This window comes from Myxine glutinosa, chromosome 13, assembly GCF_964187855.1.
Source record: "Myxine glutinosa chromosome 13, kmMyxGlut1.1, whole genome shotgun sequence".
Classification (NCBI taxonomy): Eukaryota; Metazoa; Chordata; class Myxini; order Myxiniformes; family Myxinidae; genus Myxine; species Myxine glutinosa.
In genome coordinates, this window is record NC_136273.1 from 29,809,400 (window position 1) to 29,825,389 (window position 15,990).

Consider the following 15,990-nt stretch of genomic DNA (forward strand, 5'->3'; position numbering starts at 1 on the left):
TATTAGTACTGTACACTGCTCATCATTGATCATGAACCATACACCGCTTCAATCCATTAACCTTCCATTCACGACATTGGGATTAAAGTGTTATGGTTATATTTGCTATATTATTATTATTATTATTACGAAAACGATACTACTCAAACGATACACTACTGTATTAATAAACATGGGCTTAATAACCTTAATTTAACCAAAGATGAGTCAAAATGCCTAAGGCCTATACGTACCATATTGTTGGAAGAGACGTAACGCCGATGCTTTCGATATCTGATGGTCATTTTAACAATCGGTTTGTTTGTGTTTCACACTGAATGAAAAACGTGAAGGTAGAGTATGGTGATTGTGATATATGACAGGTTCAACGATACTGTCGTGCCAGTCTCCTCTGTTAAGACCGTGGGATCGCGGATAGCCTGAACGAGCTTCAACTCCGAGGCGACGATCAATTGCGGATTTGACTATGCAAGCACGGGAGGAAGAAGAAAGAAGAAGAAGCGGCGAGCTCTTACCACATGGCCCGCGTGCGCCAGCGTCTTCAACCTGCAAATTAATAACTCAAACGAACGTGGAGGTAAAATGTACAAAAATAAACAGGTTTATTACACGGAACCCGATACAAAGGAAATGTGACGGAAGAACCAATTCTAAATTGGGACGTCCCCACACAGATTTCAAATACGAGACAAAGGGAGAATGAATAAAATAAATGTCTCGTCGTGTGTTTGTGAATGCGAGCTTATCTCCGTCTGGCAGTGTGAGGGATTGTCTGGCTTGAGCGCGTCGTCCGACGCAGCTCTGGTTGGCGCGAACTGCCTGGCCCTCAGCACGCCCACTCGTCCGCACTCCAATGCAAGCCCCGCTCGTCGTTCGTCGTTCGCACACCAACGCAAGGAAGAGAATTTATGGCGTTTTTTTCTCTCCACTGTCTTTCGAACTGCTCATTCCTCCACGAGGTCCGAAGCAAGAGAAGGCCCAGTGTGAAGTGACAATCATGAGCAAGAGGCCAAGGGAAGAGAAGCGAGAGAAGCGAGACCAAAATGCCGGCGAGCGAGTCGTTTTGTCACTCCGGTGCATCGTCAGCCCTTTCTCTCTCCCAACCAGTGCCTCATTTATTGGTGGTCTTTCACGCCTTCCGACGTCATCGGCGCTTGTCCTTCAATCAGCGACCTGCTTCTAAGTAGTCGTTTTGTGCCTTCCGCACTGATTGGCCGAATGTTCGCGCCTTCCACACTGATTGGCCAAGGTGTCAACGGTCGGTGGCCAATCAATGTGCTGCTTCTTCACCTTCCTTACCCACAATCACGGGGAAGCTTTTAGTCCCTTCCCCGACCAATCACACGTTCTCTTGGGCGTGGCTCCCAGCCTGCCTGGCACGATGTTTGTTGCCATGGTGGCGTACTGCGCAGCCGCTGCCTGTTGGTTTTTTCTGGTCAGTCATTGTAAGGGGGGGAATTATTTAATGTGTGGTGCGCTAATGGGCCAATCTAATGTCTATGGGATGTATTGCCATAAGGGACACTGGGATGCTCACAGAGGGAACGACACACAAGGGAAGTTTACCCATAATCCCTGTACTAATTAGCATGCCCCGCCCCCTCATAACAGGGACAAAGATACAAGCTTAATCCAACATTCAGGCTACAGAACTTATTACATCTAGATTCCCTATCACGACAGCCGGACACCTACCTATGCAGATCTACCTGGATCTAGATATTCCTCTACCCCTAATTCATAACAATATGTTTGGAATGAACGGTATATCAAACAAAATGGTGGGTGGAGAGTCAGCCGCCTTACGCCGTAATGACATCAGACGTAATCACATCACCCTGTCATGTGACCAGATTCTCAGCTCTGATTGGTATACGTTTGAGGGGACATACAGTGAATTCAGAAAGTATTCAGACCCTTTCACTTTTTTCACATTTTGTTATGTTGCAGCCTTATGTTGAAAATCGTTTAAATTCATTTTTCCCTCATCAATCTACACTCAATACCCCATAATGACAAAGAGAAAACAGGATTTTAGAAAGTTTTGCAAATTTATTAAAAAGAAAAAACTGAAATATCATATTGACATAAGTATTCATACCCTTTGCTATGACACTTGAAATTGAGCTCAGGTGCCTACCATTTATCTTGATCATCTTTGAGATGTTAGTCCACCTGTGGTAAATTCAATTGATTGGACATGATTTGGAAAGGCACACACCCGTCTATATAAGGTCTCACAGCTGACAATGCCTATCAGAGCAAAAACCAAGCCATGATGTCGAAGGAACTGCCTGCAGAGCTCAGAGACAGGATTGTGTCGAGGCACAGATTTGGGGAAGCCTACAAAAAAATTCTGCTGCATTGAAGGTTCCCGAGAGCACAGTGGCCTCCATAATTCTTAAATGGAAGAAGTTTGGAACAACCACGACTCTTCCTAGAGCTGGCCGCCCGGCCAAAGTGAGCAATCGGGGGAGAAGAGCCTTGGTAAGAGAGGTGACCAAGAACCCGATGGTCACTCTGGCTGAGCTCCAGAGATCCTGTGTGGAGGTGGGAGAAACTTCCAGAAGGACAACCATCACTGCAACACTCCACCGATCTGGGCTTTATGGCAGAGTGGGCAGACGGAAGCTAAACAGTTCAATCTTGGTTTCATGAGACCACAGAATCTTGTTTCTCACAGTCTGAGAGTCCTTTAGCTGCTTTTTTGCAAACTCCAAGCGGCTTTCATGTTTCTTTCACTGAGGAGAGGCTTCCGTCTGGCCACTCTGGTATAAAGCCCAGATCGGTGGAGTGTGTGCAGTGATGGTTGTCCTTCTTGCAATGTATATGTTGGAACCCATCTGTGGATCGGTCCCATCGGCCGATGGGTCTGACCCATCTGTGGATGCACGAGAAATGACAATGCAGACCCATCGGCCGATGGGTCTGCGCCATCTGCGGATGTCTTGTTCACCTTGAAGGAATGTGTTGACAGAATGGTGCTCTTCAATCAGGTACACAGTCATTGGAATTACATGTGGTAGGAATTTAACAGAGATGATTTTTAAATGTTTTATTTAACTTTTATTTTTAAAATTTAAATTTTATTATTTTATTTAATTTAAATTTTATTTTATTTTATTTAATATAAAGGAATTTAACATTCCCCTCCGCCATTATCAGAAGAACACCTAATGTTTTGTATGAATGTTGAGTATGTTATGTAAAGCTTTACTAAAACTGCCATGTATCTGTTAATTACAAAATGTATTGACAAAATGTATAAATAGATGGGTAGAAATAGATAATAAAACATTTTAAAATCATCTCATTTTAAAAAAGTCTCAGGTAGACGTCGCATGTCTTCAAGGTAGAGAGAACACCATCGCAAGTAGTTGGTCGAATCGAATGCCGCAAACAGGTTCAATGCACGCTGGACAGCGTCAAGATGCAGTTCCCAAATCCCTTCACGATCAGCTCTCAACAGATCACAGACAATATCCATCATTTGCAAGAACTGAGTCCAGAACTTGAAGTTTTCATTGGTATCAGACCGTGTTTGGATGAATCTGTTCAAATCTTCGACCAACGTTTTTGATGCATCAGCAAACTGAACCATATACTTCTGACTATCTGTGATGCATTTCTCCTTGACACTAGACTGGAGGTTCGTCAGGATGGCAAGCTCATGTGTATATTGGTCGATGCCTTTCTCGGAGAAGAATTCATTGTACTGGAGGCGTTCAAAGGCTTCAGCAAGGAGCTGCATACCCTCAAGACAGCGGCTGTGGTGACCTCCATGTAGAACAGAATTCTCGATGACAGTTGGACCAAAAACACCAGCCTGCAACCATGTGATGTCCGTGCCACTTCCATCCAGGAGTTTGCCAATACATTTCAAAACAGTTTTCACTAAGTGAAACGTTCCCAGGCATGGAACCAGGGTCCTGAATTCCTCTGGTCTCAGCAGTTGTATATCACGGACGATGCAATAAACACCTTCATCACAATACATTGGTATCTCATTTTGAGTCAGCTGAGAACCAATGTCCATAAAGTTCTTCATAGCCGTATAAACTGTCGCGTACTCTGTAACTGGATGCGGCAGAACAGGCACAAATGCAAGATTCTTTAATGGGATGGCCTCCTCCGTCCAAACAGAGTTGCTAGCACTCCAAGATGGCATTGTTTGTGACTCGGGGTAGATGGACACTTCATCATGCATGACGTTCAAGCGTGCGAGGGACCAAGAAATATCCTTCAGTTTTGCTGCATCGGCTTCGGAGGAAGTGTAAGGCAGTTCGGCCACTTTTTAAGTTGCTGGGATGTCAGCACGGCGTGCAGGCTTGTGAAAGTCGGACAGTACCTGGCATTTTAATATTAAACTGAATGACTGTGGACCATGTGTGACCTGCGTGTCAGAAATCTTTGGTTTACTGGTCGACGACGGGGGTTTGTCTTGGTAGAGAACAGTCACAGTGTCATGTTCAGATATATTTGCCCCCTCATGGTCCCAGTTGTCAATTGCACCGGAGGTGAATTGCCCAGGATCAAAGTGTGACGGCAGTGAAACGCGATCGTTGTTGTGCTGTGCTGTAAACGTGGCAAGGTCATGTTGGTACCTACGCAGCTCCGGGTAGCTGATTGCTAGTCCTCCGTGGTTTAGAACTGTAGTTACAATTTTGCCACCACGCCCAAGACCATGAACTGATTCCGCATTCATAATATGCATTGGAGTTCTCTTTCTACCGCAGTGATGGATATAGTACATGACTTGGAAGACAGATTGTATCTTTCTGCAACGCTGTGTGGAGAGGCTGTTACCTGATGGCTTGCTACCGGTATCGTAGTCATCATCATCTTCTTCATCCTCATCAACTGGTTCATCACTTTCTGTCATGACAGCTTCGGCTGCTTTTGCATATGTGTCAGGATTGAAATTGTACAAATGACTGAAAAAACGTAGTACAGGTTCAGGGATATTCATCTCGCTCAAGGAATGCTTTAGATCATGCGCATCACAAAAGCTATCGTCAAGGCCAAAATCATACTCATCTAGAGCCTTCCTAATCACACCAGCGCATACCTGAACAGGATCAAGGGAACGAATGCGCTCAGCTAACACTTTCTTTGGAACACTGAATACCAGTCATAATCATTGATTTTTTGAACGAACTGGGATATGTAAAATCAATCTCATTACCAAAAGTGTTCAACAAGAAAACTTTTACATCTCTATTACGAAAGTTACATTTGTCATCAATATTGTTCAAAGAGTCTCTGATAGCACTAAGTTCATAACCCCTCCCTTCTTTTAGGCCTTGCTCTAACTCTTTAACAACCTGATTCCAAGCAAGCTGTTTCTCAGACACTTTTGGTATGGAAGCTTTATCACGAGAGTCATACTTATACAAGTATTTAGTCATGCAGTCCCTGTGGTAGTACAGCTCTGCTCCAAACACAGAATGCGCATCTTGAAGGTCGCACGTTCGGGTGAACACATCATCTTGAAAGAAGTTTGTCGCAGCCAGAAAGGCTGAAGCACGGCCTGATTCACTAATGCGATATTTCGTGTACTGTTGTTTGTGTGATTTACTGTCACAGATAATACACTTCACTTGACGTAAGGCTGTTGTGGACGTCTCTGTATTCGGTGGATGTCGGACGGCCTTAGAACGAGTACTTCTATCTTCTTCCTGCTCAGAACGGGACAGGTCTTGGCATACAGCGAGACTCTTCCTTTTCCTATTGAGAACTGAAGTCATGGTGTATTTTTTGTAACAGTCATTGGTCACATGATAAACAAACCCATCTCCTTTAACCAGCTTAAGCCGTTTGGAAACTTGATCATTGTGGATGTAACTTGCTTCTCGTATCCTTTTGCAACCATTAGTTGTGCTCACAGTTTTATCCCCCGCGCTTTTCTGGCAGATGATGCAGTTTGTCGCATCAAACGAACTGTCTTCGGGCGGTCCTGAGAGAGTAACAGACTCCATCGTCAGCGGCCACGCCTGAAAAACAAAAAATGGATATTAGTTACGTTTGTACGGCTGTAAAAATCGGCAAGGTCGGACCATATGCTGAAAATATAAAATGTGAAAGACTGATAAGCCACAAAGAAACCCATGTTTATCCCTATTAAAGGGCTTCATAAGGAAGCTTCTGACAAATTTTGGTTGCTTTATCTACATAATTGGGTGTATGAGAGGTGATCGGATTTTGAGCGCCTTTCAAACTGAAAGTGATTTTTGGAGAAAAAAAAGCTAAATGACGGTTTTTTTTTCTAAAAAAGACAGTTTATAGTATTGAACCATGCTAAAAATGTGTTAGTTATGTCTAAACATGATAAATAAATGTTACATTTGAATCTAAAGCTGCCTACTCTTGAATTATTCCATGAAAACGGAATTTTGCTATTTCGGCTAATTGGCCTCAAGTCATAATCACGTATTGGGGTGTGCAGAAAAAACGTACTTGATCTGGGAGTGTTACCCAGATTTTTTCCAAGGGTCTCAACATATAGAACAGGAAAATCAAAAGGTTGGCCGTAGAAGAGAGATGTACACAAGCAACCCCCCAGAGCCAGGAGTACAGGCCAGACTGCATCCCAGATGATCCACGCGATTTTGGGCACCATGTGCACAGCCCTCCGCCCCAACAAAGCCACCGTGCACTCCAAAGCTGCTGCACATGGCACGAATACTTGCTCTCACCTCACTCTCTCACATCCTCAATGGGCGGAGCTCTACAGGAGGAGGTCTGTCAAAACCCAGGCCTTCCCACCTGGCAGCACGGGGCCCAAAGTCCGACCAAACTCCAGACTCAGGCCACCCAAATGCACGTCAAAAGGCGCGACACCGACCACCATCTCATCACATCAAATCTGCCGTTCTCAGGTCAGTCTTTACTGTATTCAAAACTAATTTATTCGACACCGCACCTGCAGTGGTGGCTCCAGGTTTTGCCTGACAGGCGGTACAAGTCTCCCCGACGGGTGGTACGCCGATTATGATGTAGTGGGTGTGGCATTATACAAAAACAACAACAACATGCATTTTAAGGCCATTTTCCCTGCTAGAGCAGGGTTAGCCTTGCGGTCCCCATGACAATCTTCTCCATTTTGCCCTATTTTCTGCATCTCTCCTTGTTAACCCCCTTGCCCGCATGTCTTCTTCCACCGTCTTTAGCCAAGTCTTTCTCGGTCTTCCCCGTCCTCTACTTCCTTCTACATTCATTTCCATCACTCTTCTCAACCAGTCACTTTCATCCTTCCTCAACACATGACCAAACCATCTCAACCTGTTCCTCTTCACAGCATCAATCACAGGCTCTATTCCCATCATCTTTCGCAATTCATCATTTGTCTTCCTCTCTCTCAACGATACTCCGCACATCCACCGAACCATTCGCATTTCCACCCTTTCCAGCCTTCGTTGCTGCTCTACATTCATGACCCATGTCTCGCTACCATAAATCATAACACTTCTCACACATGCAGCATACACCTTTCCCTTCAGCTTCAACGACACTCCCCTCCTCATCAGCACGCCACTCAGTTCCCGAAACTTCTTCCATACACATCACTCGAGCAACCGTTGCCGAGTCTGATCCACCTTCTCCATTCAGCATGTCTCCGAGGTAGCAAAATGTTTTCACACCTTCCAGCTTCACGCCGTCTCCAAGATCCAACTCAACATTTCCTCCGTCTGCAGCTCCCTCTGTGCACACCTTACATTTGAATGTAGCTGCCACTGCAGGGCGTGGCATTATGACTGAAATAAACAAGGTTTCTTCAAATAAATTACGTCTCCATATTTTACTTCAGTAATTCTGCTCATAGGTCGCAGATAGAACTTCAGTGAATAGTTAAGTCAATAAGTAACAGACAATTATGTGCATTGTAAACCAAATTCACTTTCAGGATATACACCGCTTTGAGAATAATTCGTAATGTTTTTGTTGTACAGTAATATGAGCAAATTAATTTGGTTTTAATGGTTTCCAATAGTTTGATGTCAAAACACAAATCAATCTAATGAAACAATACCAAGGAATATTTATTGTTGAAAATAAGAAACATGAGTGTCCATGCTGTCAAATGATGAGTTATTAACACCTGTAAGAAACATAAGAAGTATAATTTACACACCACATCAACTGTTTTGAATTAAACTAGATTACAATTAATTACTCTATCACCCCACAAGCAAGACCATGGTAGGCTTTAAAAAATAGATCGACATGGTCCCATATCTAATTTCAAACTGTTATTTTCTTACTTTTTTGTTTTGTTTTTTTTGTATACAAGATCGAGGCTCGTGAAAGAGCTAACATTAATCACACAAAAAGTCAAACCGACACAAACCGACACATAAAACACAAAATAAGGGGAGCGGTAGACAAGATGGGAAGAGAGGGGGAAGGACACAAACACAACATTTGAGAGCAGGGACATCGAGAGAACTGTGGGAGGGAGAGGGCTTGGGGGGGAGGTGGGAGAGGTATAAAGCATATGGATACTGCAAGGACTTCCAGGAAAGAAGTTGGTATTTCAAAAAGGTGGATCTGGGGTGAATTAGCGGGGGTAGAAAAGATCAAGGTTTTGGATTGGGGAAGGTAAGAGATGGTGGTGAACAGCTGTTTTAAAGACCTGGAGGGAGGAGTGGGATTGAAGAGAGTGAGGGAGTTTGTTCCAGAGGCGGGAGAAAAGGGGAATGAAGGAGTGAAGGTGAGCAGAGAGTCTAGATTTTGGCAGTTTAACCATCAGAGGGTTGCAGGCAGATCTTGTGCGACCTGTAGGAATATTTGGGGGACAGAGCACAGAGAGAGCTGGGGGAGCAAGGCCGGAGAGGAGTCGGTAGAAGACAGAAAGACCACCAACCTGCCTGCGGTGAGTGAGTGACAGGCCCTCGGAGGTAGCTTCATTCAACATTATTATCCGGAAGTAAAGGTTCACGTTGAAGGAGCCGGGGCTCCCACGTCGATCGGAAGAATGGACGCGACAAAAAGCTAGAATTCATCTGAGTTGCTTTAATGAAATCAAACACTCAGGCACTCTGAAAAACCGTTTATCAGTCAGCAATATATATCTATTCCGCCAGGGGGTTTGCCCAGGCCCGGCGCCAGGGGGCGTGGCCCAGCGTCCTGGCTGCGGCCTGGCAAGTTGAGGGCGAGCCTGCCCGGGCATGCCCGGGCATGCCCGGGCGTCCCGACTGAGGCCTGGCAAGTTGAGCGCGGGCCTGCCCGGGCGTCCTGGACGAGCCCGGCATGGTGATCGCTCCGCGTCCTTGATAGGTGCAAGGTGATTGTGAAAACTCAGCGGCAGCCGCTACACACGTCCCCCCAGAATCAACTTGCACCGGCAGGGTCAATTTGAGGGGGGTCCTGATGACCCGGCCGAAGCGACCCCTGGCGGGTCGTGGGAGGGGGTCCGGTGAGGTGGTGGGCGGTCGAGTGGGGGGCACCGTGGACGGGGGGCGGCCTCGCCGCGGCGGAAGGGCCACCCGTGGTGGGTGGTCGACGTCCACGTGCGCCGGCTTGAGGCGGTCCACAGCAATCCGGTCCGACCTGCCGCCGATGTCGATGACGAACGACTTGTCGTCCCGTCGCAGCACCCGGAAGGGCCCGTCGTACGGCGGCTGGAGTGGCCACCGATGTGCGTCGTGACGCACAAAAACATACTCCGCTGTGCGGAGTGCTGGGGGGACGTAGGACTGGGGGTCACCGTGGTGGGATGTTGGCACGGGGGCAAACCGTCGGGCGGCCTCCTGGAGGTCCGAGCGCTGGTGAGCTGCGGACCAGGGACTGGTAGCGTCGGGCACAAATTCGCCCGGGACGCGTAGCACCTGGCCATAGACAAGCTCGGCGGTGGATGCCTGGAGGTCCTCCTTGGGGGCCGTGCGAAGGCCCAAAAGGACCCACGGCAGCCGGTCGGCCCACCCGACGTCTTGAAGGCCGGCCATGAGCGCGGCCTTCATGGAGCGGTGGAATCGCTCGCACAACCCATTTGCTTGGGGGTGGTAGGCCGTAGTACGGTGGAGCTTGATCCCCAGGTTGCGGGCGACCGCGCCCCACAGCTCGGAGGTGAACTGTGGACCGCGGTCTGACGAGATGTCCGCCGGTGCACCGAAGCGGGCGACCCAGGTGGCGATGAAAGCCTGCGCCACGTCGGCGGTGGTGGTGGAGATGAGGGGAACGGCCTCCGGCCACCTGGTGGTCCTGTCCACCATGGTGAGCAGGTGTGTGAACCCCCGTGACGGGGGGAGGGGGCCCACCAGATCCACGTTGACGTGGTCGAAACGTCGTTCGGGCACGGTGAAAGGTGCCAGCGGGGCCTGGGTGTGTCGGTGGACCTTGGCCCGTTGGCAGGCCGTGCAGGCGCTGGTCCAATCGCGGACGTCCCGACGAAGGCCGTGCCAGACGAAACGCGCCGACACCAGCTTCTGGGAAGCTTTCCGGCCCGGGTGGGAAAGGCCGTGGAGGGAGGCGAAGATGCGGCGTTGCCAGGCGACGGGTACGATGGGGCGAGGCTGGCCTTGGGAGACGTCGCAGAGCAGGACAGTGTCCGCGCAGGGGATGTCGGCCAGGCGGAGGCCCGTGTCCGCCGCCCGGAGGGCTTGCACCGTGGTGTCGGTGGTTTGGTCCGCCGCCATAAGCGCAAAATCCACGCCCAGGTGGACCGCGTTCGCGCTGGCCCGGGAAAGACAGTCGGCCACGGCGTTGTTTTTGCCGGCGACGTGCCGGATGTCCGTGGTAAACTCCGACACGGCGGAGAGGTGGCGCTGTTGGCGGGCCGACCATGGCTCCGTGACCTTGGCCATGGCGTAAACCAACGGCTTGTGGTCGACGAACGCCGTGAAAGGTCGGCCCTCCAGGAGGTGGCGGAAATGGCGGACGGCCAGGTGTAGACCGAGGAGCTCCCGGTCAAACGTGCTGTATTTGAGCTCGTTCGGCCGGAGCTGCCGGCTGAAAAAAGCGAGTGGCTGCCAAACCCCGTTCACCCATTGCTCATGTACGGCGCCCACCGCGTAGTCGGAGGCATCCGTGGTGAGGGCGATGGGAGCGTTGAGCACCGGGTGAGCGAGCAGTGTTGCGTCGGCGAGGGCCCGCTTTGAGCCTTGGAAGGCCGCATCCATTGCTGCGGACCAGGCGATGTCGTGCTTGGCCGGCATGCCCCGGAGGGCTTCGTAGAGGGGCCGCATGAGCTGAGCAGCGCGGGGCACGAAGCGGTGATAAAAATTCACCATTCCCAGGAATTCCTGCAGGGCCTTTATGGTGCGGGGACGCGGGAACGTGGTGATGGCCTCGACCTTGGTTGGCAGCGGCACGGCCCCGTTCTTGGTGATGTGATGGCCCAAAAAATCAACGGCCGTCGTGCCGAAGTGGCATTTGGCCGGGTTGACGATGAGGCCGTGCTCGCTGAGGCGCTCGAACAGTGTCCGGAGGTGGAGGAGGTGCTCGGCCCGGGACGTGCTGGCGACGAGGATGTCGTCCAGGTAAACGAAAAGGAACGGCAGGTCACGCAGCACGCCGTCCATCAAGCGCTGGAACGCCTGAGCCGCGTTCTTGAGACCAAACGGCATCCGCAAGAATTCGAATAAGCCGAACGGCGTGATGACTGCCGTTTTAGGGACGTCGGCCACCCTGACAGGTACCTGGTGATATCCCCGTATGAGGTCAATTTTCGAAAAAATGACCCGTCCCGCCAGACGGGCGGAGAAGTCTTGGATATGCGGGATCGGGTACCTGTCGGGGGTGGTAGCGTCATTGAGACGGCGGTAGTCGCCACACGGGCGCCATCCACCCCCCGGCTTTGGCACGATGTGCAGTGGCGAGGCCCACGCGCTATCGGAGCGCCGCACGATGCCGAGGTGCTCCAACGCGTCGAATTCGGCCTTCGCTACGGCGAGCTTGGCTGGGTCGAGTCGGCGGGCCCTGGCGTAGACCGGCGGGCCCGTGGTTGGTATGTGGTGCTCGATCCCATGCCGTACTGCGACGGCCGAAAACGTCGGCCGCGTGAGGGCCGGGAACTCCGTGAGCAGGCGAGCAAACTCGTTCGCCGCCGGGACGGCGCATGCCAGCTCGGTCGGCGCGGAGCTGCTCAATGTGCATACCAGGGAGCTGAAGGTTTCAGCGTTGATTAAACGACGCCATTGGACGTCCACCAGCAGTCCGTGTGCGCAGAGGAAGTCGGCGCCTAGCAGAGCCACGGGCACGTTGGCGGTTACAAACGTCCAAGCAAAGCGTTGGCCGCCGAAGCAGAGGGTGACGTTGCGCGGGCCGAAGGTGCGGATAGTCGATCCGTTGGCCGCAACTAAGGAGGGGCAGCAAACCGCGGATTGCCTGTCCTGGTCAGAGGCGGGTATGACGCTCAGTTGGGCGCCGGTGTCACACAGGAAGCGCCGTCCGGACGCTTTATCCGTGATGAACAGTAAGTTGCCCGTGTGGCCGGCGCTCATGGCTGGTAATGAACGCCGGCCCGGCCGTTTCCCGGCCTGCCGAAGGTGCACGGGGGTCGGCATGTCCGGGCCTTCTGTCCGAACCTGGCATGATAGTAACACCACGCTTGGTCAGGTGGAGGCCTCGGTCGTCGTGCCGGAGGTGGTCGGCTCGGTAGAGCGGCCGCCAATGGCGTCGGCAGTTCGGCCGTCGACCGTGCCGGGTGCTCGGGCGCCCTGGGTGTTGCGTCGGACGGCGGTGGGTCCCATGTCGCCGCTACGATGCGCTGTCCTGCGGCGGAGATCTTGTCGGCTTCTCTGGCAAGGGCCCGGGGATCTGTGATCGTCGTGCTTGCCAGGGCGAGGCGTACCGGGTTAGGCAGCTGACGGAAGAACAGCTCCCGGAACAGGAATGCCGGAGAGTGCTCGCCGAGCAGTGAAAGCATGTAGTCCATGCGCTCGGAAGGGCGCGTGTCGCCGAGCTCAGGCAGATCGAGCAGGCGCCGTGCGCGTTCCGCCGATGGGAGGGCGAAAGCATCGAGGAGCAGCTTCTTAATCGCGCCGTATTTGTCAGCGGCTGGCGGGCTTTCGAGGAGGCTCAGAGCGCGGGCCGCGGTAACCGACCCGAGCGCAGCTACCACATGGTGGAAGCGGGTGTCGTCGGCCGTGATGCCTCGCAGGGCGAACAGGGACTCCGCCTGTGCGAACCAAACCGCCGCGTGAGCCTCCCAGAAGGTAGGCAGTTTAAGGGCGACTGCCGTGTCCATGTCGATAGGTCACCAATGAAGGAGCCGGGGCTCCCACGTCGATCGGAAGAATGGACGCGACAAAAAGCTAGAATTCATCTGAGTTGCTTTAATGAAATCAAACACTCAGGCACTCTGAAAAACCGTTTATCAGTCAGCAATATATATCTATTCCGCCAGGGGGTTTGCCCAGGCCCGGCGCCAGGGGGCGTGGCCCAGCGTCCTGGCTGCGGCCTGGCAAGTTGAGGGCGAGCCTGCCCGGGCGTCCTGGACGAGCCCGGCATGGTGATCGCTCCGCGTCCTTGATAGGTGCAAGGCGATTGTGAAAACTCAGCGGCAGCCGCTACAACGTGTTCTTTCCACATGTGCAAAAAACAAACTCCATTCCACGTGTGCATGGACGTGCAATTCACATATGTAAAATAAATAAATTAACAGACGGGAAATTGCTGAGAGATATTTCTTCGTTTTTATTTTATTAGTCATGTGCACACACACTTTAAACATGTATATACATGTGGGATGTGGGTTTTTTACATGTGGGACATGTGGGTGTACGTGTGTGTGTGTGTGTGTGTGTGTGTAGATGTATATATATGTGCATATATATGTGTGTGTGTGTGTGTGTGTGTGTGTGTGTGTATATGTATATGTGTATATATGTGTGTGTGTGTGTGTGTGTGTGTGTGTGTGTATATGTATATGTGTATTGTGTATATATATGTGTGTGTGTGTGTGTATATGTATATGTGTATGCATGTGTGTATATGTATATGTATATGTGTGTGCATGTGTGTCGGTGTACATGTGTGTGTATGTGTGTGTGTATATGTGTGTGTGTGTGTGTGTGTATGTGTATATATATGTGTGTATATGTGTGTATGTGTATATGTGTCGGTGTACATGTGTGTGTATGTGTGTGTGTGTGTGTGTGTGTGTATACATGTGTGTGTGTGTGTGTATGTGTATATATGTGTGTATGTGTAATTGTGTATATGTGTATATATGTGTGTATGTGTATATGTGTGTGCATGTGTGTGGGTGTGCATGTATGTGGGTGTGCATGTGTGTGTACGTGTGTGTGTGGATGTATAGATGTGTATATGTGTACAGTACATATATATATATATATATATATTGTAACGGTTTTGAGAAGTGTAACGAATTTGAGAAGTGTAACGGTTTTTGAGAAGTGTAACAATTTTGGAGGAAGTGTAACGAATGTGAAAAGTATGGTTTTGTGGTGTGTAACACCCTCGTAATGTAAATAATGGTCGCAGCCGTCCTCCTAGTTAATTCCATGAAACTTACACACAGGCCACGATATATCTTTTTAAATAGTGTATTTCCTTATTCCATGTAGGCTAAATATGTGTTTCCCACTAGATTGACTCTGCATTGTATCAAACGAAATAAGCGTAGGCCCTTTCAAATTCCCCAATCATCTCCACTCTCCAAAGTTCCTTTCAAAAGCGGTGCGAGTGGTGTTCAATCCCGCAAGCCGCCATTGCCCATGTGCTAATCTCGGAGAAGAAAGGCGTGTCTCCACCTCGTCATAGAGGGGAGGAGTGAGCCAGAGGGTCGCATGGCCAACCAGCACCGCGGTGAGCGACCCGGTAGGCGTGCCCTCACAGCCGGCGGCTTGATTCCGCCCCGAGTGATAAAAGCGACTGGAAGGGACTACTTCAGGAGATGAGCGAAGAGGTGACATACGAGCTGAGCTGTGAGCGGTGAGATGCGAGACGCTCCAAGCCAAAGAGGAGAGGTACTCGGAGAGGAAACCAGCTTTGGAGAGACGCACTGAGAGGAGGGAGACAGCTCCACCAGAAGGAGAGGAGCAGGTGTGCCCGAGCCAGCGTGTGACGTCTAGAGCATCGGCAGCGGATACGCGACGGAGGGTTTTCCCGCCAAAAACGCGAGGAATTGAGAGCTGCTGCCTCCGACCCTGCCTCCCTCTCCAGCAATCCACCTCAAGCCATCCCTGCCTGCAATATCCCCCGTGTAAGTGTGAACGTCGTCTGTCCTACTCGTTGTCCTGGGGTTAAGTAAATTGAATAGGATAAGCTAACGATGCACTGTGTGACTGCTTCTTCCATCCATTGCTGTAAATAATTTTGGTCGCTCTTTCTTTTTGCTTGTGTGTGTATAATAAATCTGTTCTTCCTCCGTACTCTGTCTTCTTCTCTTTTTCCTTCTCTTTCGGTCGCTTTAGAGGTTTCCCGATTGAATATCTGCGGTGCGATCTGGTCAACGTCGGGTGGAATCGGGCCAATTGGGGATCCTGTTAGGTCGCGGTTGGACCATCCGCTCGGCCCATCTTAACATCTAAACCGCGATCTGTAACAATTGGTGTCAGGAGTGGGATTCGAACCCACGCCTCCACGGGAGACTGCGAGTGGGATTCGAGGCCCGAACCAAATTTTTAAAACGTCTAGAAAAAATTTTTGGTCAAAATTACGAGCTGCCGAAATTTGTTTTGTTTAAAGAAAAACCCGAATTTTGAGATCGCGCCATGGACAATCAAGGCGATCGGATGTCGGTGGGAGAGATAGACAGGGTGGAATCGACCCAGGACCTCGGGGAAATGTATGTGGAGGAAAGGGAGGAGGAGAAAAATGGCAATGTGGTTGCGGAGGTTTCAGACGCACAAAATGGCGCTCTCGCGCACGTGGTTGAGGGGGCCACGGTCGCGGAGCCAATGAGCGCGGCCCAAATACAAGCCTTCATGGCCCAATTCATGGTGGAAATGCAGAAAAAAAACGACAGTATGGAACAAATGGAAAGCAGAATGATGGGGGCCCTTATGGGGCAAATGGGGGTAATGG